This window comes from Hypanus sabinus, chromosome 12 (assembly GCF_030144855.1).
Source record: "Hypanus sabinus isolate sHypSab1 chromosome 12, sHypSab1.hap1, whole genome shotgun sequence".
In the NCBI taxonomy this organism is placed as follows: domain Eukaryota; kingdom Metazoa; phylum Chordata; class Chondrichthyes; order Myliobatiformes; family Dasyatidae; genus Hypanus; species Hypanus sabinus.
This window is the reverse complement of record NC_082717.1, coordinates 87,395,969-87,419,300: the sequence shown is the minus strand read 5'-3', so window position 1 is coordinate 87,419,300 and position 23,332 is coordinate 87,395,969. Positions and strand designations below refer to the sequence as shown.

The window sequence follows — 23,332 nt, the reverse complement described above, 5'->3', positions numbered from 1 at the left end:
TTGGAGACAATGATACCATAATTAACCATATGTCAGTGTTGTGAAACCGAATTGAACTCCTATGTTACACACTGCCAATATTATCGATCATGGTATCACAAGGATTGGGGGACTGTTTGAAGACAGACTGCAGAATCAGCTCCAGGTACTACATACACACATGCAAAATCAGCTGGCTTTTTGCCTACAGTTGATCAAATCGACAAGGACTGCAGCAACGACCTACTTGCAATCCACCAAGTCCTTTCCTTTAACAATTTGGTTATGCCAGGGTATGCAAAAAAAGGAACTTTAATCATTTCCATCTTTATGTGAACTCCCAACAGCCTCTACTAACATACATAGTCATACAAACACATTCACACCCTCAAACTCACACCGTCACACACACAAACACACAATAACAACACACACAGAATGCTGGAGAAACTCAGCAGGTCAGGCAGCATCTATGGAGGGGAATAAACAGCTGATGTTTTTTCGGCCGAGACCCTTCATCAGGACTTGGATCTCAGCCAGAAAAGTTGACCGTTTATCCCTCTCCATGGATGCCACCTGGCCTGCTGAGACCCTCCAGCAATTTGTGTGTTTTTCTCTGGATTTTCAGCATCTACAGAATCTGTTATGTTTAACACGCGCGCGCACGCACGCACACACACGCACACACACACACACTCACACTCACACACACACACTCACACTCACACACACACTCACACACTCACTCACACACACTCACACACACTCACACACCCACTCACACACACACACACACACACACACACTCACACACACTCACACTCACACACCCACACACACACTCACACTCACACACCCACACACACTCACACTCACACACTCACACACCCACACACACACACTCACACTCACACACACACTCACACTCACACACCCACTCACACACACACACTCACACACTCACACTCACACACTCACTCACACACACTCACACACCCACTCACACACACACACACACACTCACACTCACACACCCACACACACACACTCACACACACACTCACACTCACACTCACACACCCACTCACACACACACTCACACTCACACACTCACACACACTCACACACCCACTCACACACACACACACACTCACACTCACACACTCACACTCACACTCACACACACTCACACTCACACTCACACACCCACTCACACACACACACACACACACACACGTTCCTATAGCAGGGGATATAAAAAAAAACAAGAGTGCATACATTTAAGGTGTGTGGCTGGAATCTTGAGGGGGAATGAGAGGAAGAGTTTTTATTTAAACAGAGGGCCATTGATATGTGGAACTGACAGCCTGACGAAGTGGTGTAGTTGGACATAATGACCACCTTTCAGAAAATTTTAGACAGGCTTAGTAGGGTATGGACCTAATACAGGCAAATGGGGATTCGAGTAGACTGTAAAAAAATGTGGGCATGGATGTGATGGGCTGAAGGGCCTTTTCCTGTACTGTACAGCATGACAAAAATAATGTATATAGATGCAAAAGGCAGCACACAGATCTAGAGTTAGAGACACACACACAGGTGTTCGCCCAGTCTTACGGAAAGATGCAGAGACATGAAGGGGGGCACACAGACCATCAGATCACGACTCCCTACAGCGGAAGGATTTCTCAAATCCCCGCACGCACAACAGCCACGGTGGGGCTTCGGTTACAAACGAGCCGGGGCGCTTATTTGTGAAGCAGAACTCATCCCCGTGCTCTGCAGTGTCCGGGAAATGATGCGTGGCCCTGAGTTAGTGTGTGGAATGTATACGGGTGTGCGTGTCTCTATAAACGCGCTGCTTCACATTCTTCGCTTACAACATTTTGTTTCAAATGCACTCCCTCCTACCTCACCTTCCTCGTTCAATGACCCTGCCGAATGCCCCTCTCAGTCCGCGGGGTTGTTGGAGGAGCCTTCTTACAGCCAGGAGTCCCTCCGGGGGGTGTGAACCGCATGATAAGGCAGCGGGACTGCTGCATTGTGGAAGGGAAGTCACCACATCGCCTGCCCTGACGCTCGCACCTCCGGACCAGCCTATCCCGCTGACCGCAGCTCGCAGCCCGGCAGACCCCCCGGAGGTCTCCGGGTACAACCTGCCTCCCGGCACACTTTGGATGGCGTGAACTGGAGTGTCTATGCAAATATATATGTACAGGTACACATGCGTGTCTGCGTGCATAAAGAACACAGGCGCACAGACATACCGATACACATACGTATGTTTACATAGCCGTGCGTACAAACCGTGTTAAATTAGTGTCAGTACACACACATCACACACACGTAGGTCACATGATATACTTATAACGCATTTTGTTTATAAATTCGTGTTTGCATTAGTATAAAGTGCATTCATGTATAATTAAATGTGCACGTGAGTGTTGCTATGTATTAAACACTGGATGTGCGTATGTTCACAGCTATGAGTTTGTGTATGTGCGTGAGTCTGTGTATGTGTGCGAGATTGTGTAAAGGTGTGCATACAGCAATGCCTAAGCGTGTGTGTGTGAGAGCGAGAGAGAGAGAGAGGAAGAGAGAGAGAGAGAGGAAGAGAAGGCTTGTGATAAAGTGCGATAGACTTTTCCCCTTTCCCGCCCCGTTGACACGTACTAATGTTGATTAAGGTTGTTTTTTTTGGGGGGGGGGGTCTCACCGTTAAGCTGGAGTAACCGGCGACCCAGTCACGATATATTTCCGCCACCCCCTAACATCCAGTTAGGCACGTTTCTTTAAAAGTTCTCCCACTCTAGAATTGAGTGTCCTCGCTCACCAAGCGCCCACACCGGCAGCCACAACTCCAGAGCCAAGTGCAAAGCTTCCACAGCTCTGCTGCCCACGGTCCAGAGACAGAACTACCGCCGAGTTTTAACTCGCCATACGGAGCACAATCCTTTCAATAGTCCGGTTACCGGCGATGTAGGGAGGGGGGTTCTTCCTGACCCATATTTGCAGTATGAGGCTATCTCTGCTCACGTTGTTTGTGGGTATTCGTCCAGATTCCTCTGTGCACACAGCCGCCGTGCCTGTTCGCTCCCTGCTTTCAGCTGCACCGTTTTCCAGGCACACGGAAAATGCCAGTTCCTTGTTATGTGGGCAACATTTATCCATGCAGCGCTCTTTACCCGCGGAAACCACTGCAACTGAGGGGGAGGGGGAGGGGGAGCAGTTTCGCCCACATCTGAGCAGATTTCCGCATTGTTCGGCTCCTGTGCGTGGACGGACAGTTCAGCTCCCCTCCCTCCCAACGCCTCACCCCGGGAAAACAACTGCTTTCAGTCACAGGGAGTTTCCCCGAGAGTGACCAGTAACCTGCGGCGCCGGGCTGTGAGAGAGAAATGGAATCAGGGGAGAATAGATAACGGGGAAAATTAGCGAATGATGGAACTGCTGACATTGATTCAATGGGCCGAACGGTCACTTTAGTAAGAATATAGAGCTACATCAGAAACACAAGAGATTCTGCAGATGCTGGAAATCCAAAGCAACACACGCGAAATACTGGAGGATCTCAGCAGCATCTATGGAATCTATAGCGTGGGCGTTTCAGATGGAATCACAAAACTTCGACTGTATTCCCTTCCACAGATGCTGCCTGACCTGCCGAGCTCCTCCAGCGTTTTGTGCGTGTGTTACATCAGGGTGTAGTAACGAACGCTTAAATCAAAACGTAATCAGTAATTAATGTCGACTAGCGGAGGTGCACTGGAGAATCAGACAATGTTCTTCCCATCTCTCAGGCGATGCTGGGGTCTAAGTCACATCAAGATTTCGCTACATTCAGACACTTCGCGGAACTTGCCTGATATTCAACTCCAAGGCCATTGAGATCATACTGCATGAGAAGAGGCCCTTCGGCCCTCTGCGTCAGTGCTAGGCATCAATCATACCTCAGGAGTCCGTTGTGAACAGCAGAGACAGGGCCCCGCTTGCGAGTTTCGATTCGACCACGTGCTTCTCTGGTCGCTCCGCAGAATTGTAAGGAGACACAAGCGGCAGCAGATGCTGGAACCCGCAGCAAGAAACAACCTGCTGACGGAACTCAGCGGGTCACCCAGTATCTAGGGAGGGAAGTGAACAACCCTCTGATTGAAGGAGAGGCTATCTGGTACCTGTACACCGGTTCTGGCTAGACTGGCCTGTTAGTTCATTCATTATGTGCCGTTTTGTATGACCTGGGTGATCTTTATCTTTCCACCACCAGGACGGGTGACCCCAGCCATTATCAATCCTCTTCAGAGATTGTCTGCCTGGCGTCATAACCAGCATCAGCTGCTCATATGACCATCCACCACTTGTTCCCATGGCTTCACATGACTCTGATCAAAGGGGGAGGGGGGCGAAACTCCTTGCCCAAGGGTGACCTATAGGCTGGCAGAAGGAAGGAGCACCTCACTCCTCTTTTGGTATATCCACCCATAAACCAGCGACCTCCCTATAACAAGAATCAGCTTTCATATCATATACTGCATATTTTGTGGCAGCCATACAGTGCAATACATAAAAACTATAAATTGCACTTATAAATATATTTTAAAAATGAAATAAGTAATGCATAGAGCAAAAATGATGAGGTACGTGGGTTGGTTCAATGTCCTTTCAGAAATCTGACAGCAAAGGAGAAGAAGCTGTTCCTAAAATATTGAGTGTGCGCCTTCAGGCTCCTGTACCTCCTCTCTGATGGTAGGAATGAGAAGAGGGCATGTCCTGGGCGATGGGGGTCCTTAATGATGCACCTCGAGGCATCACCTTTTGAAGGTATCCTCGGTACTGGGGAGGTGAGTGCCTGTGGTGGAGCTGGCTGCGCTTGCGACCCTCTGCGGCTTTTTTCCGATCCTGTACAGTGACCCCTCCGTAACAGACGGTGGATGCAAGCGGTTAGGATGCTCTCCACGGCACACCTGCAGAAATCTTTGGTGACATAGCAAATCTCCTCAAACTCCTAACAAAGTAGAGCCACTGACATGCCTTCTTTGCAATTGCATCAGTATGTTGGGCCCAGGATAGATCACCAGAGATGTTAACACCCAGGAACTTGAAACTCCTCGCTCTGTCCTTCAGTGCAGATGAAGGGTCTGGACCCACAATGCTGACTCTCCATTTTCCTCCATAGATGCTGCCTGACCTGTTGAGTTTCTTCATGCTATGTGTGTTGCTATGGAACAGCACAGTACAGGACAGAACAGGGACAGGGCTTTTATCACCTGCACTGAACAAAATGCCAAATTAAATAAATTTCTTCAGCCTACACATGATCCATATTCCTCTGTTCCCTGCATAATCATGTGAATAACGGCCTCTGAAACACCACTATCACAACTGCTTCAACCGTTACCTCTGGCGGCCCACATTCTCGGTGTTAAAAGGTTGCTCAGCACATCTCTGTTAAACTTTCCTCCTCTCAACTTTGATAGCTAGTACTTGGCATTTCTACCCTGGGAAAAAGATTCTGCCTGTCTCAGATCCCTCACGCATCGCAAGGTGTACATGGTCAGTGATGAATTGGCCACAGTAAATTGCCCCTAACTGGTAGGTGAGGGGTAGGATCTTGAGGGGAAATGCTGGGAGAATAAAGTCGGACTAATGCTTGATGGTCAGCATGGACTCGATGGGCCAAAAGGCCTGCTTCCATACTGTATCACTCTATGAGACCCTTCTCTGTCTGCAGAAGAGCCTGCAGTTCCAACAGTGGCCTCATCAGTTTTCTCACAGTGCAGTGGCAGCAGGAAATTCTCCATCCTGAGAGATTGCCTAAGTGGAAGAAGAGGGATACAGGGTTGGGGTTTTTCCCCAGGGTGGGGAAATCAAGAAGTAGAAGGCATGCATGTAAGGTGAGAGGGGAGAGTCAGCAAGTGCCCAGTGTAGTGAAGGGCCTGATCTCATGCTGTACTATTCCATCAGTCTCTGACTCTATGGGACAATGTGCACTAGCCCTACTGCTAGCTTTCCTTCCCCAATTGCTTTGTTGCAAGTTTGACATTAAGGTCTGAGTAAGAGGTTAGTCTGACATCCCAAGTGGACATTTGAATGAGAACTGCATTCTCAGAGGAGTACTCTTTTGGTGGAGACACTGAAGAGATTTAAAGATAGAGAATGCCAGAGTTGCACAGCAGTCAGGGTGTCATGCTAGTGTAGTGGTTAGCACAACGCTTTACAGTACAGGTGATCTGGGTTCAATTCCCACCGAAGCTTGTAAGAAGTTTGTGCAGTACATTCTTCCCATGACCACGTGGGTTTCCTCCTCCAGGCTGGTAGATAAATTTGTAAATTGCCCTGTGATTAGGCTCAGGTTAAATCAGAGGACTACCGGGTGATGTGGTTCGAGGGGCTGGACGGACCTATTCCACGATGTATCTCAATAATTTAGAATAAATCGGACAGCATCAATGAGGAGAGGTAAGGTCCATTGGTGTCAGTACTTAGCAAGAAGCTGTTCTGACGTAAGTCTTCAAGCTGGAACTTCAAGTCTACATCATTAGCCAGGAAAGAGCTGCTGCAGGATTGGAGGATAGCTAATGTTGCTCCATTGTTTAAGAAAGGTTCTAAGAATAAGCTGGGAAATTATAGATTGGTGAGCAGTGAGTAAGTCATTGCAAGGTATTCTAAGGGACTGGATATATAAATATTTGGGAAGTTGGGTTCTGATTAGGGATTGTCAACATGCCTTTGTTTATGGTAGGTCATGTCCAACCAATTACCAGGAAAGTTGATGAAGGAAAGGCAGTAGATGTTGTCTGCATGGACTTTATCAAGGCCTTTGTCAATGGCCCGAGTGCGAGGTTCAGTCACTTGGCATTCAGGATGGGGTAGTAAATTGGATTAGTCATTGGCTTTGCAGGAGAACCCAGAGAGTGGATGTAGATAGCTGCCTCCCAGCCTGTACGTAGTGGAGTGCTGCAGACATTGGTTCTGCGTCTGTTGTTGTTAGTCATTTGCAGTATATCAACAATATTGATGATAATGTGTAAACCAGATCTGCAAATTTACAGATGACAACAAGATTGGGGCCGTAGTGGACAGCGAGGAAGGCTATCAAAGCATGTAGTGGGGTGTAAAAGTGGGCTGGAAAATGGCAGGTGGAATTTAATGCAGACAAGTGTGAGTTGTTACACTTTGGAAGGACAAACCAGGATAGGACTTGCACAATGCACTCTGCAGGGAACTTAGGAGTGTGGTAGAACAGAGGGATCATGAAGTACTGATCCCTAATTCCTTGAAAACGTCATCACATGAAGATAGGTTGCAAAGAAAGCTTTTGACACATTGGCCTTCATAAATCAAAGTATTGTGTACAGGTGTTGGGATGTTTTGTTGAAGTTGTATAAGACACTGGCGAGGCCTAATTTGGAGTATTAAGACCATAAGACCATCAGATATAGGAGCAAAATTAGGCCATTTGGCCTATCGAGTCTGCTCCACCACTTCATTATCGCCGATCCAATTTTCCTCTCAGCCTCAATCTCTTGTCTTCTGCCCATATCACTTCATGCCCTGACCAATCAAGAAGCTATCAACCTCTGCCTTAAGTATACTTAAAGGCCTGTGGCAAAGAATCCACAATTCGCCACTCTCTCACCTGCACCTCCTCATCTCCATTCTAAAAGGACACCCCTCTATTCTGAGGTTGTGTCCTCTGGTCTTAGACTCCCCCCTCATAGCAAACATCCTCTCCACATCCACTCTATCAAGGCCTTTCACCATTTGGTAGGTTTCAATGAGGTCACCTCTCATCCTTCTGAATACTAGTGAATTATATAGACAATAGACAGTAGGTGCAGGAGTAGGCCATTCGGCCCTTCTAGCCAGCCCCACCATTCACTGTGATCATGGCTGATCATACACAATCAGTACCCCGTTCCTGCCCTCTTCCCATATCCCTTGACCCCGCTATCTATAAGAGCTCTATCTAACTCTCTCTTGAATGCATCCAGAGACTTGGCCTCCACTGCCTTCTGGGGCAGAGCATTCCACATATCCACCACTCTCTGGGTGAAAAAGTTTTTCCGCATCTCAGTTCTAAATGGCCTACCCCTTATTCTTAAACTGTGGCCTCTAGTTCTGGACTCACCCATCAGCAGGAACATCCTTCCTGCCTCCAGTGTGTCCAATCCCGTAATAATCTTACATGTTTCAATCAGATTCCCTCTCATCCTTCTAAATTCCAGTGGATACAAGCCCAGTCGCTCCAATCTTTCAGTATATGTCAGTCCTGCCATTCCGGGAATTAATCTCGTGAACCTACGCTGCACTCCCTCAATAGCAAGAATGTCCTGCCTCAAATTTGGAGACCAAAACTGCACACAATACTCTAGGTGTGGTCTCACCAGGGCCCTGTACAGCTGCAGAAGGACCTCTTTGCTCCTATACTCAATTCCTCTTGTTATAAAGGCCAGCATGCCATTAGCTTTCTTACTGTCCCAGAGCCATCAAATGCTCATCATATGCCAAGCCATTGACTCCTGGAAACATTTTCAAGAACTTCCTTTGAACCCTGTCCAGTTCCTGCACATTCTTTCAAAGATAAGGGGCCCAAACTGCTCACAATATTCCATGTGAGGCCTTACCAGTACTTTACAAAGTCCCAACATTACATCCGTGCTTTTATATTCTAGTCCCCTTGAAGTGAATGCTGACATCACATTTGCCTTCCTCACCACAGATTCAACTTGCAAATTAACCTTTAGGGAATCCTGCACAAGGACTCCCAAGTCCCTTTGCACTTCAGTATTTTGTATTTTCTCTCCATTTAGAAAATAGACAACCCTTTCATTTCTTCGAGCAAAATGCATGACCAAACACTTCCAGACACTGTATTCCATCTGCCTTTTCTTTGCTCATTCATCTGTCTAAGTCTTTTTGTAGCCTCCCTGCTTCCTCAAAACTATCTGACCCTTCACCTATCTTCATATCATGGGCAAATTTTGCAACAAAGCCATCAATTCCACCATCCAAATCTGTGACATATAATGAAAAAAGAATTGTTCCCTACACACTCCCATTGAACACTACTAATCACCAGCAGCCAGCCAGAAGAGACTCCCTTTGTCCCACTCTTTGCCTCCTGGCAATCAGCCACGGCTTTATCCATGCTAGAATCCCAATCTACCCACATATTGAAATCCCCCCGACTGTTGTAACATTGCCCTTTCGATATGCATTTTCTATCCCCCATTGTAATTTGTAGACTATTTCCTTACTACAGTTTGGGGGTCTGTGTACAACTCCCATCAGGGTCTTATTATCCTAGCTGTTCATTAGCTCTATCCACAATGATTCAACACCCTCCAACCCTGTGTCACCTCTCTGTGATGATTTGATTTCATATTTTACCAACAGAACAACACTGCCACCTCTGCTTTCCTGCCTGTCCTTTCAATACAATGTGTATCCTTGGGCATTACACTCCCAGCTATAATCTTCTTTCAGCCATGATTCAGTGATGCCGACAACTTCATACCTGCCAGTCTGTAACTTTGCTGCAAGTTCATCTACCTTATTCCGTTTACTGGGTGTAGCCACCTTCAGTCCTGCTTTCACCCTTTTCGATTTTGTCTGTCTTTTCTGTTGCAACTTATCCAGTTGACTGCAATTTTGCCCTATCAACAGCTTCTCCTCTCTACACATTACCTCTGTTTATGAACCAGCTACCTCATCTTCAGCTCTATCATCTGCCTTTCCTACAATACCTCTTGCATTGAAATATACTGTATGTAGCTCAGGACATGAGTCACACCATGCTCAGCCTTTTGATTCTGAACTTTGTCTGAGGTCGTACCAACATCTGGCTCCACCACCTCTCCACTAACTGTTCTGGCACCCTGGTTCCCATCTCCCTGTAACTGTAGTTTAAACTCCACAGTGTAGCAATAACAAATCTTCCTGCTAGGATATTAGTCCCCCTCCAGTTCAGGTGCACGCTGTCCCTTTTGTACAGGTCCCACCTTCCCTGGAAAAGAGCCCAAAGATCCAAAAATCTTATAACCTCCCTCCTACACCAACTCCTTAGCCACATATTAAACTGTATAATCTTCTCGTTTTGGCCTCACTAGCACATGGCACAGGTAGCAATCCTAAGATCACAAACCTGGAGGTCCTGCCCTTTAACTTAGCACCCAACTCCTTGAACTCCCCATGCAGAACCTCGTCACTTGTTCTACCCATGTCATTGGTACCTACATGGACCACAATTTCTTGCTGTTCACCTTCCCACTTAACAATGCTGAAGACTTGATCTGAGATATCCTGGACCCTGGGACCTGGGAGGCAACATACCACCTGGGAATCCTGTTCTTGTCCATAGAACTTCCTGTTCATTCCCTTATCTAACAAATCCCCGTCACCGCTGTGTGCCTCTTCTCCCTTCTTCCTTTCTGAGTTGCAGCCAGACTCAGTGCCACAGACCCAGCCACTGTGACTTTTCCCTGTTTGGTCAATTCCCTCCAACAGTGTCCAAAGTGATAGACCTGTTAATGAGGGGGGATGGTCACAGGGCTCTGCCCTGGCTCCTTAACCTTCTTCTCCTTCCTGACTGTCACTCAGTTTCCTGTGTCCTGCACCTTGGGTGTAACTACCTCTCTATATGTCCTATCTATCACCCCATAGCCTCCCGAATGATCCAGAGTTCATCCAGTTCCAGCTCCAACTCCTTAATGCGGATTGTTAGAAGCTGCAGCTGGATGCACTTCTTGCATTTGTAGTCGTCAGGGACACTGGAAGTCCCCCTGGCTTCCCACGTACCTCAGAAGGAGCATTCCACGATCCTGTCTGGCATCTCTACTGTCCTAGCTGAGCAGACATAAAGAAGGGAAAGAAAGAAAAACTTAACCTAGAACTTCTCTTTCCTTTGCTTTTTCTGAGTGAAGTCTCCCTCTGCTGAAGCCTCAAGATCACCACTCTGACTCTGTCCACGCAGACGATGGCTGCTACACTTGCCCTGCTTCCTTTAACTTGCTCTTTCTAATCAATCGCAAACATCAATTGGCCACTTGTCCAAGCTCTTTTTTGTCCTTCTTTGCTGTTTTTCTACTTGGGCAGTGGACCTGAGTGATAACCCTTTCTCTCAAAAGTTCTTACATCTGGATTGCTCGCTGATCAAAGCTCCTTTTTCACTGGGTAGTCCTGGTCACCAATGCAGGAAGCATATCTATAAGAACATAGATATAGGAGAAGAACGAGGCCATTCAGCCCAACAAGTCTGCTCCACCACTCCATCATGGCTGATTTATTATCCCTCTCAACCCCATTCCCCCAGCCTTCTCCCCATAACCTTTAACGCCTTTACTAATCAAGAACCTATCAATGTCAGCTTTAAATATATCCAATGATTTGGCCTTCACAGCCACCTGTGACAACGAATTCCACAGATTCATCACCCACTGGCTAAAGAGAAAATTTGCAATGAGTTTGGTTGGTCCTGAGGACCTGAGTCACAGGGAAAGGTCGAATAGGTTACGACTTCATTCCCTGGAGTGCAGGGGAATGAGGGGAGATTAGATAGAGGTATACAAAATGATGAAATGTAAATGCACATAGGCTAGGTGAGACCTGAAGTCATGGGTTAAGGGTGAAAGGTAAAGTGTTTAAGGAGAACATGAGGGAGAACTACTTTACTCAGAGGATGGAGCAAAGGTGGAATGAGCTGCCAGCAGAAGTGGTGGATCCAAATTCAATTTGAACATTTACGAGAAGTTTGGATAAGTACACGGATAGGAGAGATGTGGAGGGTATGGGACTAGGCAGAGTAACAGTTCAGAATGGACTAGATGGGCCAAAGGGTCTGCTTCTATGCTGTGGTTTGCTATGGCTATGAACTCTCAACAGACACTGTCTGACCTGCTGAGTGTTCCTGCACTTTGTTTTCATTTTGCAATTACAACATGCGCAGGCTTTTGGTCATGCAATATTAGGCTGAGGTCTTGTCTGCCCATCTTAACCGGCTCACGTTTGGCAAAGGCCAGTGGATAGTTATTCTTGAAGCAATGCCACCAAATGTATATCTTCTCATTTCAGGACTGGGATCTTGCTGTGCACTCTGTCGTTTTTCATTGCTCTGTGGGGTGAGTACTTTCTTTCACCATATGACAGATTTCAACAGCTCATTTCCCCTCAGATGTCCAAACTGATTTGAATCATTCATTCTGTTGAATCACTTTGCAAGCAATAATTGACTTTATCCTCCATTCTTTAGTTCAGATACTTGACCAGAATCTTACAGATGCATAAGTTTCAGCTTTAGCATGTTAAGGACGTGGCTGGATTCAAAAAACTAAAGTTCGAAGTTCAAAGCAACTTTATAATCAAAGTACGTGTTTGTCACCACACTCAGTCGCCACTCTATTAGGTACACCTGCTCATTAATGCAAATATCTAATCAGCCAATCTTCTGGCAGCGACTCAATGCATAAAAACATGCAGACATGGTCAAGAGGTTCAGTTGTTGTTCAGATCAAACATCAGAATGGGGAAGAAATGTGATCTAAGTGACTTTGACTGTGGAATGATTGTTGGTGCCAGACAGGGTGGTTTGAGTATCTCTTGGGATTTTCACGCACAGCAGTCTCTAGAGTTTTCAGGGAATGGTGTGAAAAAGAGAAAAAAATCCATTGAGTGGCAGTTCTGTGTGCAAAGCATCGTGTTAATGAGAGAGGTGAGAAGAGAATGGCCGGACTGGTTCAAGCTGCCAGGGAGATGACAGTAACTCAAGTAACCACATATAACAAAAGTGGTGTGCAGAAGAACTTCTCTGAACACACAACACATTGAACCTTGAAGGGGATGAATGGCTGCAGCATACACACAGTGTACATCTAACCCTGAGATTCACTTTCATGAGGGCATTGACAGTAGATCAACAAATCAGTGAAAAACAACACTCTAACAACAAATGCGTAAAAGCAGACAAATTGTGCAAATACCAATAAAAACGAATAATAATACAGAAAAGCAGAAATCTTTCATGTTGCTATATGGAATACTAAAAAGCATTTGACTGTCCCACACACATGGTTAATAGAAGTTTTTAATATATATAAACTGCACCCAATACTTGCAAAATTCCTAAAACATCTGATGAAGCATTGGTGTACTATAATCACCCTATCTATTAATAACCAAAAAAGAATTATCAAAATAAAACAAGACATTTTCCAGGGCAACTCTAAGCCCACAATGGTTTTGTCTAGCTTTAAACCCACTCCCTATTTTACTGAATTGGATGAAAATAGGGTATGAAATTAGAAACAACCAAATGAATTATACCTTGATAAACCTTCTATCCGTGGATGATTTGAAATTATACACTCCTTCATCAGTAAAGCTAAAGCAATTAATTCAAATAGTAGAACTATTTTCAAAAGATAGAAACATGAACTTTGGATGATAAGTGCAGAACATTAAGCATAAAGAAAGGCACGATAGAGCTAGTAGAATAAAAAACGGCAGCAGGATACAATACAAATGATGGAGGATTGTGAAACATTTAAGTATCTGGGATATCAACAAATAAGGAAGATAGAGCATAGCGTGATAAAGGGAACATTTTTGACAGAATTTACTTCAAGGCTTAAGAAAATCTGCCAAACAGAGCTCAGTAGTAACAATATAACAAAGGCAATAAATACTTTCACTGTACCTATATTAATGTATTCTTCTGGCATAATAACTTGGTCTAAAACTGATTTGGAAAATTTACAAAGAAAGATAAAAACTGAAATGAAGAACTTTTAGAAAACACTATGTACACTCGAATGTGCTTGGATTAACATTACCTAGGGCAGAAGGAAGAAAAGGAATCATAGGAAAATACACACAACAGTCAGATAAGACTTCTAAAGATATATTTTCAATGAAAACCGGATTCAGCACTCCAGGTGAGCAAATACAATTCTGATAAGCACATACCGCTAAACTTAAATGAAAGCACAATCCAGAAAAATGAAAAGAATTGTCACTATAAAGAGAAAATTAACCAATGGAAGAGCATGACCCTTCATGGAAGACATCCCTACGATCTGAGCAGACTAGATGTTGACAAGGAAGTGTTGAATGCCTGGATCAGAGTTGGAGATGTTTTCCCAGAAACAGAAGGTTCCTTCTGGGAACACAGGACCAGGTGGTTAGTACAAAAAATAATCAAAAGTACATAGTTAATTCCAAGATGGCGGCGCGACGCAGCTTGCAGCGGCCACTCCGGAGCTGATTATCTGTTATTTGTGAAGCGGGGTGCCGTGCGCAATCATAATCGATTGAAAACGGACGTGGGAGCACGGAGGAACATCAGGAAATCTCCAGGAAGACCTTCTTCATTGCTGCTGCTGCTGTGAAGTCCAGGACTCTGCTGGGAAGAACAGGCCCCCAGTCCTCGGGGTCGCGTTGCCGATGGCCATTGGGGGGCCGTCTTAATACACTCGGCAGAGGATGGTGCTGGTAGAAGCTGAGCCGGAGGGGATGGTCGTCGGCTCAGAGGTTCGACGGACTCGGAGTCCGCTGCAGTCAGGTTGCTTTCATTGTGTGCTGTGTCTGCGAGGCTGGGTTCGACGGAGCTTTCATTGTGTGCTGCCTCTGCGAGGCTGAGTCAGGAAGTGCCGTGGAAGTCCATAGCGGGGGTATTCCCTTCTGCCGCCGGTGTGGGATGGAGAGTCTGTCAGGACCCTGGGGACTTGTGGAAACTGTGTGGTGATTTCTTTTGAACTTATAGTCTTTTAACATTTTTGGACTATTTTTACTGTGCCCATGGTCTGTTTTTTTTATTCAATTATGCTATTGTTTGCACTGTTGTAACTATATGTTGTAACTACGTGGTTTTGTGCAGGTCTTGTAGCTTTAGTTTTTGGTCTTGTTTTGTCTGGTGAATTTGGAGCTCCTTTCCGGGGAACGTGCTAAAACGGTAGCGCGATATTAATACGCAGCAGCCTCTCCGGACTCTGGATTGGGGATTGCCAAACATTATGTGATTTTCTGGTGTAGTCTGTTTTGTCATGTGCTTTTCTGGAGGAATGTTGTCTTAATTTTTAACTGCATTACTTTTGTGGTTTCTAAATGACAAATAAACTGAATCTGATCATAAAAGACCAGCAAATTCAAGACGATAAATGCAGAAAATGCCAAGAGAAACCAGAAACAACCCAACACATTGCAGGATCCTATAACAGTTTAACTCAATCTGATTACTTACACAGACACAACCAAGTGGCAAACATCATTCATCAAAACCTTGCTTTAAAATATAAACACATAAAAGACAACATATCTTACTATAAATACAAGCCGATCTATAATAATAATAATATATATATATACATACATACATACTACCTATCTATAGTAATGGTCTGGATACAATATTACAGGATAAACAAGCAAAAACAGCTTATTTAACAGATATAGCCATTCTAAACACACAGAACTTACAGAAATCAATAAGGGAAAAACACCAGAAATTACTGAATTAAAAGAGGCAACTGGAAGATTATGGAACATGAACAGGGTATATGTTGTCCCGATAGTAATATCTACAACTGGTATCACCCCAAAGCCACTATATAATAACATTAAAAAATTAGGCTTACACACCAATATTTATATAAAACTCCAGAAAGCCACAATACTAAACACCTCTACAATAGTCCAAAAGTTTCTAGCAATTGAGAAATGAATGTGCTTGGCTGTGCCCATTCTTCGGGTTTTTTCAGCTTGACCTGAGAGAAAAATAAAAATAGTATTAATAAACAGTAATAAGTAAATAATAGTCATTGAAAAGTACAGCACAGAAACAGGACCTTTGGCCCATCTAGTCCATGCTAAAACCATTTAAACTGCCTACTCCCATTGACCTGCACTGACACCAACCCTCCATATCCCTATCATCCATTCGCTTAAATGTTGAAATTGAGCTTGCATGCACCCCTTGTGGTGGCAGCTCATTCCACATCCTCACAGCCTTCTGATTGAAGAAGTTTCCCCTAATTTTTCTCTTAAACATCTCACCTTTCATCCTTAATCCATGACCTCTGGTTTAAGTCCCACCCAACCTCAGTGGGAAAAGCCTGCTTGCATTTACCCCATCTATACCCCCCTCATAATTTTGAATATCACTATCAAATCTGCTATGTTGTAAGGAATAAAGTCCTAACCCATTCAACCTTTCCTTATAACTCAGGTCCCCAAAACCTGGTAACATCCTTGAAAATGTCCTCAATGAATTATGGACCTGTATTCCCAAATCCCTTTGTACTTCCACACTCCTCAGTGTCCTACTATGTAAGACTTGCCCTGGTTTGTACTATCAAAGTACAACACCTTGTATTTATCTGCATTAAATTGCATCTACCACTTTCCAGCCCACTTTTCCAATTCATGTTGCTCTGTAAGCTACAATAGTCTTCTTCACTGTCTACTGCAGCCCTAATTTTGGTGTCATCCGCAAATTTGCTGATCCAGTTTGCTACATTATCATCTAGATCATTGACATAGATGACAAGCAACAATGGACGCAGCACTGATCCCCGTGGCACACCACTAGTCCCAGGTCACCAGTCAGAGAGGCAACCATTTACTACCACTCTCTAGCTTCTCCTACAGAGCCACCGTGTAACCCAATTTATTACCTCAGCTGGAACGCCAAGTGACTGAAGCTTCTTGACCAACGTCACTTGCGGGACCATGTCAAGTGCTTTGCTAAAGTCCATGTAGACAACATCTACTGCCTTGTCTTCATCCACTTTCCCAATAACTTCCTTACAAACGCTATAAGATTAGTTAGGTATGATCTATCACACACAAAGCCATACCTACTATTATCAATCAGTGCCTGTCAATCTAAATACTTACATATCCAGTCCTTTAGAATACTTTCCAGTAACTTTTCCACTGCTGATGTCAGATGCATCAGCTTATATTTCCTGATTTATGTTTAGATCCTTTCTTAAGCAGTCGAACAACACAGACTATCCTCCAATCCTCTGGTATATCTCCTGTCACAAAGGATGATTTAAAAATCTCTGCTAGGGCCCCGGCAATTTCTGCACTTGCCTCCCGGAATGGCCTGAGAGAACACCTTTTCAGGGCCTGGGGATTTATCCATTTTGATTTGCTTCGGAATAACAAGTATCTCTCCTCTGTAATCTGTACAGGGTCCATGAAGTTAATGCAGTTTTGCCTCGCTTCTATAGACTCTGTCCATCGCCTGAATAATTGCAGATGCAAAAAAAAGTATTTAAGATCTCCCCCATCTCTTTTGACTTTACATATGGATTACCATTCTGATCTTCTAGGGGACCAATGTTGTCCCTTACAATCCTTTTCCTATTAACATATCTGTAGAATCCCTTAGGATTCTCCTTCACTTTGTTTGTTAGGGCAACCTCATGCCCCTATTTTAGACCTCCTGATTGCTTTCTTCACTTATTTCTTGTAATTCCATAAGCACCTCATTTGTTCTTACCTGCATATATCTGTGATGCAACCTTTGTTTTTCTTAACCAGGGCCTCAATATCTCTTGAAAACCTATTTCCTACATCTGTTATCTTTACCTTTTATTCTGACAGGCACGTACAAGCCTTGTACTCTCAAAATTTCACTTTTAAAGGCCTGCTACTTACCAAGTTCACAGTCTGTCCCAATCCACACTGCCTGATCCTTTCTGGTACCACCAGAATTGGCCTTTCTCCAATTTAGAATCTGAACCCATGGACCAGACCTATCTTTTTTCATATTTAATTTGAAAGTAATGGCATTGTGATCACTAGATGCAAAGTGTTCCCCTACACAAACTTCCATCACCTGCCCTGTCTCATTCCCTAATAGCAGGTCACCCTCTCACTGGGACTTCTACATACTGATTAAAGAAACTTCTCTGAACACATTTGACAAATTCTATCCCATCTAGTCCTTTTACAGTATGGGAGTCCCAGTCAGTACGTGGAAAGTTAACATCATCTACTATAACAACTTTATGCTTCTTGCGATCTCTCTACAAATTTGTTCCTCTAAATCTCTCGGATCATTGGGTGGTCTGTAATGTAGCCCCATTAACGTGATCATACATTTCTTATTTCTCAGTTCCACCCATAACACCTCACTAGACAAGTTCTCCTGTCTGGACCTCACGAGACAAGTACTCCAGTCTGTCCAGACGGAGCACTGCCATGACATTTTCCCTGACTAGTAACGCCACCCCTCCTCCTCTAGCCTCTCACACTCACTGTTGCTGTGGGTCATGTCTAAAACAATGGAATCCCAGAATATTGAGCTGCCAGTCCTGCCCCCCCCTGCAGCCAACTCTCACTATTGGCTACAATGTCATATTTCCAGGCATTGATCCATGCCCTGAGCTCATCTCCCTTTTCTATGATACCTGCAGGCTCAGGTCACCATTTGCACCATGCTCGACCTTTTGATTCCTGACATTGTTTGAGGTCTTATCAACATCTGTCTCCACAACCTCTCCACCGGCTGTTCTGGCCCTCTGGTTCCCATTCCCCTGCAACTCTCGATTAAACCCCTGCACACAGCATTAGCAAACCTTCCCACTGGGATGTTAGTCCCCTTCCAGTTCTGCTGAAAATAGTTTCTTCTGCATAGGTTCCACCTTCCCTGGAATAGAGCACAATGATCCAAAACTCTTACACCCTCTCTCCTACACCACCTCCTTAGCCACTGAGAACATCAGTTGTCAAGTCATTGAAAGTGAGTCTATAGGTTGTGGAGTCAATTCAGAGTTGAGGTGAACAGAGTTGTCTATGCTGGCTCAGGAGTCTGATGATTGAAGGGTAATAACTGTTGCTGACCTGTTGCTGTGGGTCCAAAGGCTTCTTTACTACCTTCTGAATGGCAGCACAAGAAGGGAGCATGGCCCCTGGGTGGTGAGGGTTCTTGCTGGTGGATGCTGCTTTCTTGTGGCAGTGTTCTTTGTAGATGTGCTCAATGGCTTTGCCTGTGATTGACCGGGATGTTTCTCCTACTTTTTGTAGGCTTTACCATTCTAGGTTATTTATATAAAGTAATAATATTATAACATCATAAATATTATAATAAAACAAATATATACATATAATAACATAATATAATAAAATTAATACATACTCAGTGGCTATTTCATTAGGAACACCTGTTCATTAATGCAGTATCTGATCAGCTAATCATATGGCAGTGACTTAATGCATAAAGCATGCAGACATGGTCAAGAGGTTTCAGTTGTTGTTCAGACCAAACATCAGAATGGGGAAGAAATGTGATCCAAGTGACTTTGACTGTGGAATGATTGTTGATGCCAGACAGGGTGGTTTGAGTATCTCAGAAACTGCTGATCTCCTGGGATTATCATGCACCGCAGCCTCTAGAATTTACAGAGAATGGTGTGAAAAACAAAAAAAAAAAATCAGTGTGCAGTTGGTCTATGGTCAAAAATGCCTTGTTAATAAGAGAAGTCAGAGGGGAAAGGCCAGAGTCGTTCAAACACGAGGAAATCTGCAGATGCTGGAAATTCAAACAACACACACAAAACGTTGGTGGAACACAACAGGCCAGGCAGTATCTATAGGGAGAAGCACTGTTGACGTTTTGGGCCGAGACCCTTCGTCAGGATTTCTGACGAAGGATCATGGCCCGAAACGTCAACAGTTCTTCTTCCTATAGATACTGCCTGGCCTGCTGCATTCCACCAGCATTTTGTGTGTGTTGTCAGACTGGCTCAAGCTGACAGGAAGGTGACAGTAGCTCAAATAACCATACATTACAACGGTGGTGTGCGGAAGAGCGCAAGACATTGAACCTCAAAGTGGATGGGCTACAGCAACAGAAGACCATGAACATACACACAGTGTGACTTAATTAGGCACAAGAGGTACCTAATAAAGAGGCAGCTGAGTGTACATAATAAAATATTGCAATAACATAAATATAGATAATAAAATTAATATTATAATATAATATCCTAGGTTATTTATGAGCAAATGCTGAGTTAAATGTCCCTAAAGTTACCCTCCTGCCCTAATAACCTTGTAAGGATTTTTCATATTTTTTAGGGGAAGACCCTGCTAACTCTCCCCTACTTGTCTCTGGATCATGTTCCATATGTTTCCTGGAAACGGCACCCCGAGCCCAGGACTAATGAGAGTGTAACTCCCGCCAGGGTTCCCCAAGGACCGAAGGACTACTGCTGTGCTAAAGGCGGTCCTCCTTGTCAGTCAGGCTAATGATCATCCCTTGTGTAAAGGTCTTCCATTAGACAGAGGCAGAGCCAGCTTATCAGACTCTGAAATGGAGACATCATCATGAGGATAAACTGAATCTACTGGGTGCAAACTGATAATGGATATTTAAGACTGATGGCTTCCTGTAAGTTGCCTTACCTCTCATCAGCCAATCACAATTGTATATACACTCAGTGGCCATTTTATTAGGTACCTCCTGTACATAATAAAGTGGCCACTGAGTGTATGTTCATGGTCTTCTGCAGCTGTAGCCCATCCACTCAAGAGTTAGTATGTGGTGCGTTCACAGACGCTCTCCTGCACACCACTGTTGCAAAGCGTGGTTATTTGAGTTACTGTCACCTTCCTGTCAGCTTGAACCAGTCTCCTCTGACCTCTCTCATTAACAAGGCGTTTTCTCCCACAGAACTGCTGCTCACTGGATGCTTTTTATTTTTGCACCATTCTCTGTAAACTCTCGAGACTGTTGTGTGTGAAAATCCCAGCAGTTTCTGAGATATTGACACCACCTCGCCAGGCACCAACAATCATTTCCTGGTCAAAGTCTCAAAAATCACATTTCTTCCCCATTCTGATGTTTGGTTTGAACAACACCTGAACCTTTTAACCATGTTGAAAGACACGGGTTGACTCTGTGGTTAAGAAGGCATATGGTGCATGGTCTTCATCAACCATGGGGATTGAGTTTAAGAGCCGAGAGCACTTGGAGCACTGTGCTCTGTTCTGGTCACCTCACTACAGGAAGGATGTGGAAGCCATAGAAAGGGTGCAGAGGAGATTTACAATGATGTTGTCTGGATTGGGGAGCATGCCCTATGAGAATAGGTTTAGTGAACTCGGCCTTTTCTCCTTCGAGCAGCAGAGGATGAGAGGTGACCTGATAGAGGTGTATAAGATGATGAGAGGCATTGATCATGTGGATAGTCAGAGGCTTTTCCCCAGGGCTAAGATGGCTAGCACGAGAGGGCACAGTTTTAAGATGCTTGGTAGTAGGTACTGAGGAGATGTCAGGGGTAAGTTTTTTATGCAGAGAGTGGCAAATGCATGGAATGGGCTGCCAGTGATAGTGTTGGAGGCGGATACGATAGGGTCTTTTAAGAGACTCCTGGATGGCTACATTGAGCTTAGAAAAATAGAGGGCTATGGGTAGCCCAAGGTAATTTCTAAAGTAAGTTCATGTTTGGCACAGCATTGTGGGCCAAAGGGCCTGTATTGTGCTGTAGGTTTTCTATGTTTCCACGTTTTATACTTTATGCATTGAGTTGCTGCCACATGATTGGTTGATTAGATGTCTGTATTAACAAGTGTGTGTACAGGTGTACTGTACTTAATAAAGTGACCACTGAGTTTATATTAGTAGCTCATGCTTCTGTAAATTTCCAGAAATACTACATTCCTGAGAAAAATTAATATACATTCTTATGGAGGAAAAAATATTCTCAAGTTGTATCAAAACAATGCAATATTGTCTGCTCTTTCCTGCTCCCTCTAGACCAGGGATTCCCACCAGGAGTCCATGGCATAAAAAAGATGGGACCCCTGCTCTATACAACAAAACAACATTTGGAATATTGATAGATTTCACAGCCTGTTGCTGGAAAACGAATGACACCAACACTTTTTCATCCAAGTATGGATCTGTTGGCAGAGCTGACTCATGATCCGGCCAGGATTAAATAAATCTTGTAAAGTTGTTCATTTTGCTCCTGTGTCTTATTCTGGAAGATTAAAGATGAAGAGAACAGATTGTTGCATGACTGGGAAGAAATTTCAGGAAGGTGCAGCATAATGGGACTTAAGAGTTCTTGTCCCTGAAACATGGAAGTTAGCATGCTCAGGAGAAAATAGCACACTCAGGGAGGGTGAGCACACTCAGGGAAAGTGAGCACACTCAGGGAAAGTGAGCACACTCAGGGAGGGTGAGCACACTCAGGGAAAGTGAGCACACTCAGGGAAAGTGAGCACACTCAGGGAGGGTGAGCACACTCAGGGAAAGTGAGCACACTCAGGGAGGGTGAGCACACTCAGGGAGGGTGAGCACACTCAGGGAAAGTGAGCACACTCAGGGAAAGTGAGCACACTCAGGGAGGGTGAGCACACTCAGGGAAAGTGAGCACACTCAGGGAGGGTGAGCACACTCAGGGAAAGTGAGCACACTCAGGGAAAGTGAGCACACTCAGGGAGGGTGAGCACACTCAGGGAAAGTGAGCACACTCAGGGAGGGTGAGCACACTCAGGGAAAGTGAGCACACTCAGGGAAAGTGAGCACTCTCAGGGAGGGTGAGCACACTCAGGGAAAGTGAGCACACTCAGGGAAAGTGAGCACACTCAGGGAGGGTGAGCACACTCAGGGAAAGTGAGCACACTCAGGGAGGGTGAGCACACTCAGGGAAAGTGAGCACACTCAGGGAAAGTGAGCACACTCAGGGAGGGTGAGCACACTCAGGGAAAGTGAGCACACTCAGGGAGGGTGAGCACACTCAGGGAAAGTGAGCACACTCAGGGAAAGTGAGCACACTCAGGGAGGGTGAGCACACTCAGGGAAAGTGAGCACACTCAGGGAAAGTGAGCACACTCAGGGAGGGTGAGCACACTCAGGGAAAGTGAGCACACTCAGGGAGGGTGAGCACACTCAGGGAAAGTGAGCACACTCAGGGAGGGTGAGCACACTCAGGGAGGGTGAGCACACTCAGGGAGGGTGAGCACACTCAGGGAGGGTGAGCACACTCAGGGAGGGTGAGCACACTCAGGGAAAGTGAGCACACTCAGGGAGGGTGAGCACACTCAGGGAAAGTGAGCACACTCAGGGAAAGTGAGCACACTCAGGGAGGGTGAGCACACTCAGGGAAAGTGAGCACACTCAGGGAGGGTGAGCACACTCAGGGAAAGTGAGCACACTCAGGGAGGGTGAGCACACTCAGGGAAAGTGAGCACACTCAGGGAGGGTGAGCACACTCAGGGAAAGTGAGCACACTCAGGGAGGGTGAGCACACTCAGGGAAAGTGAGCACACTCAGGGAAAGTGAGCACACTCAGGGAGGGTGAGCACACACAGGGAAAGTGAGCACTCTCAGAGGAAGTTA

The 23,332-nt window shown here is 45.1% G+C and overlaps 1 protein-coding gene and 1 long non-coding RNA gene across 5 annotated transcripts in view; one reads left to right on the top strand and one right to left on the bottom strand.

Moving 5' to 3' along the window:
* LOC132403095 (synapse differentiation-inducing gene protein 1-like) overlaps positions 1-3,173 on the bottom strand; it is a 137,445-nt gene extending 134,272 nt beyond the window's left edge. For 3 of the 4 annotated variants that reach the window (XM_059986379.1, XM_059986376.1, XM_059986378.1), the window contains exon 1: positions 1,896-2,263. The gene's annotated coding sequence lies outside the window, so the exon portion shown is untranslated. Of the gene's footprint in view, positions 1-1,895; positions 2,264-2,695 lie in introns of those variants that run through there. The other variant, XM_059986377.1, reaches the window with a different exon arrangement.
* On the top strand, positions 2,067-21,887 carry LOC132403097 (uncharacterized). Its single transcript, XR_009515182.1, has 3 exons — positions 2,067-2,197; positions 12,049-12,095; positions 21,743-21,887. It is a non-coding gene; the product is annotated as an uncharacterized LOC132403097 (long non-coding RNA).
* The last annotated feature ends 1,445 nt before the right edge of the window (positions 21,888-23,332 follow it).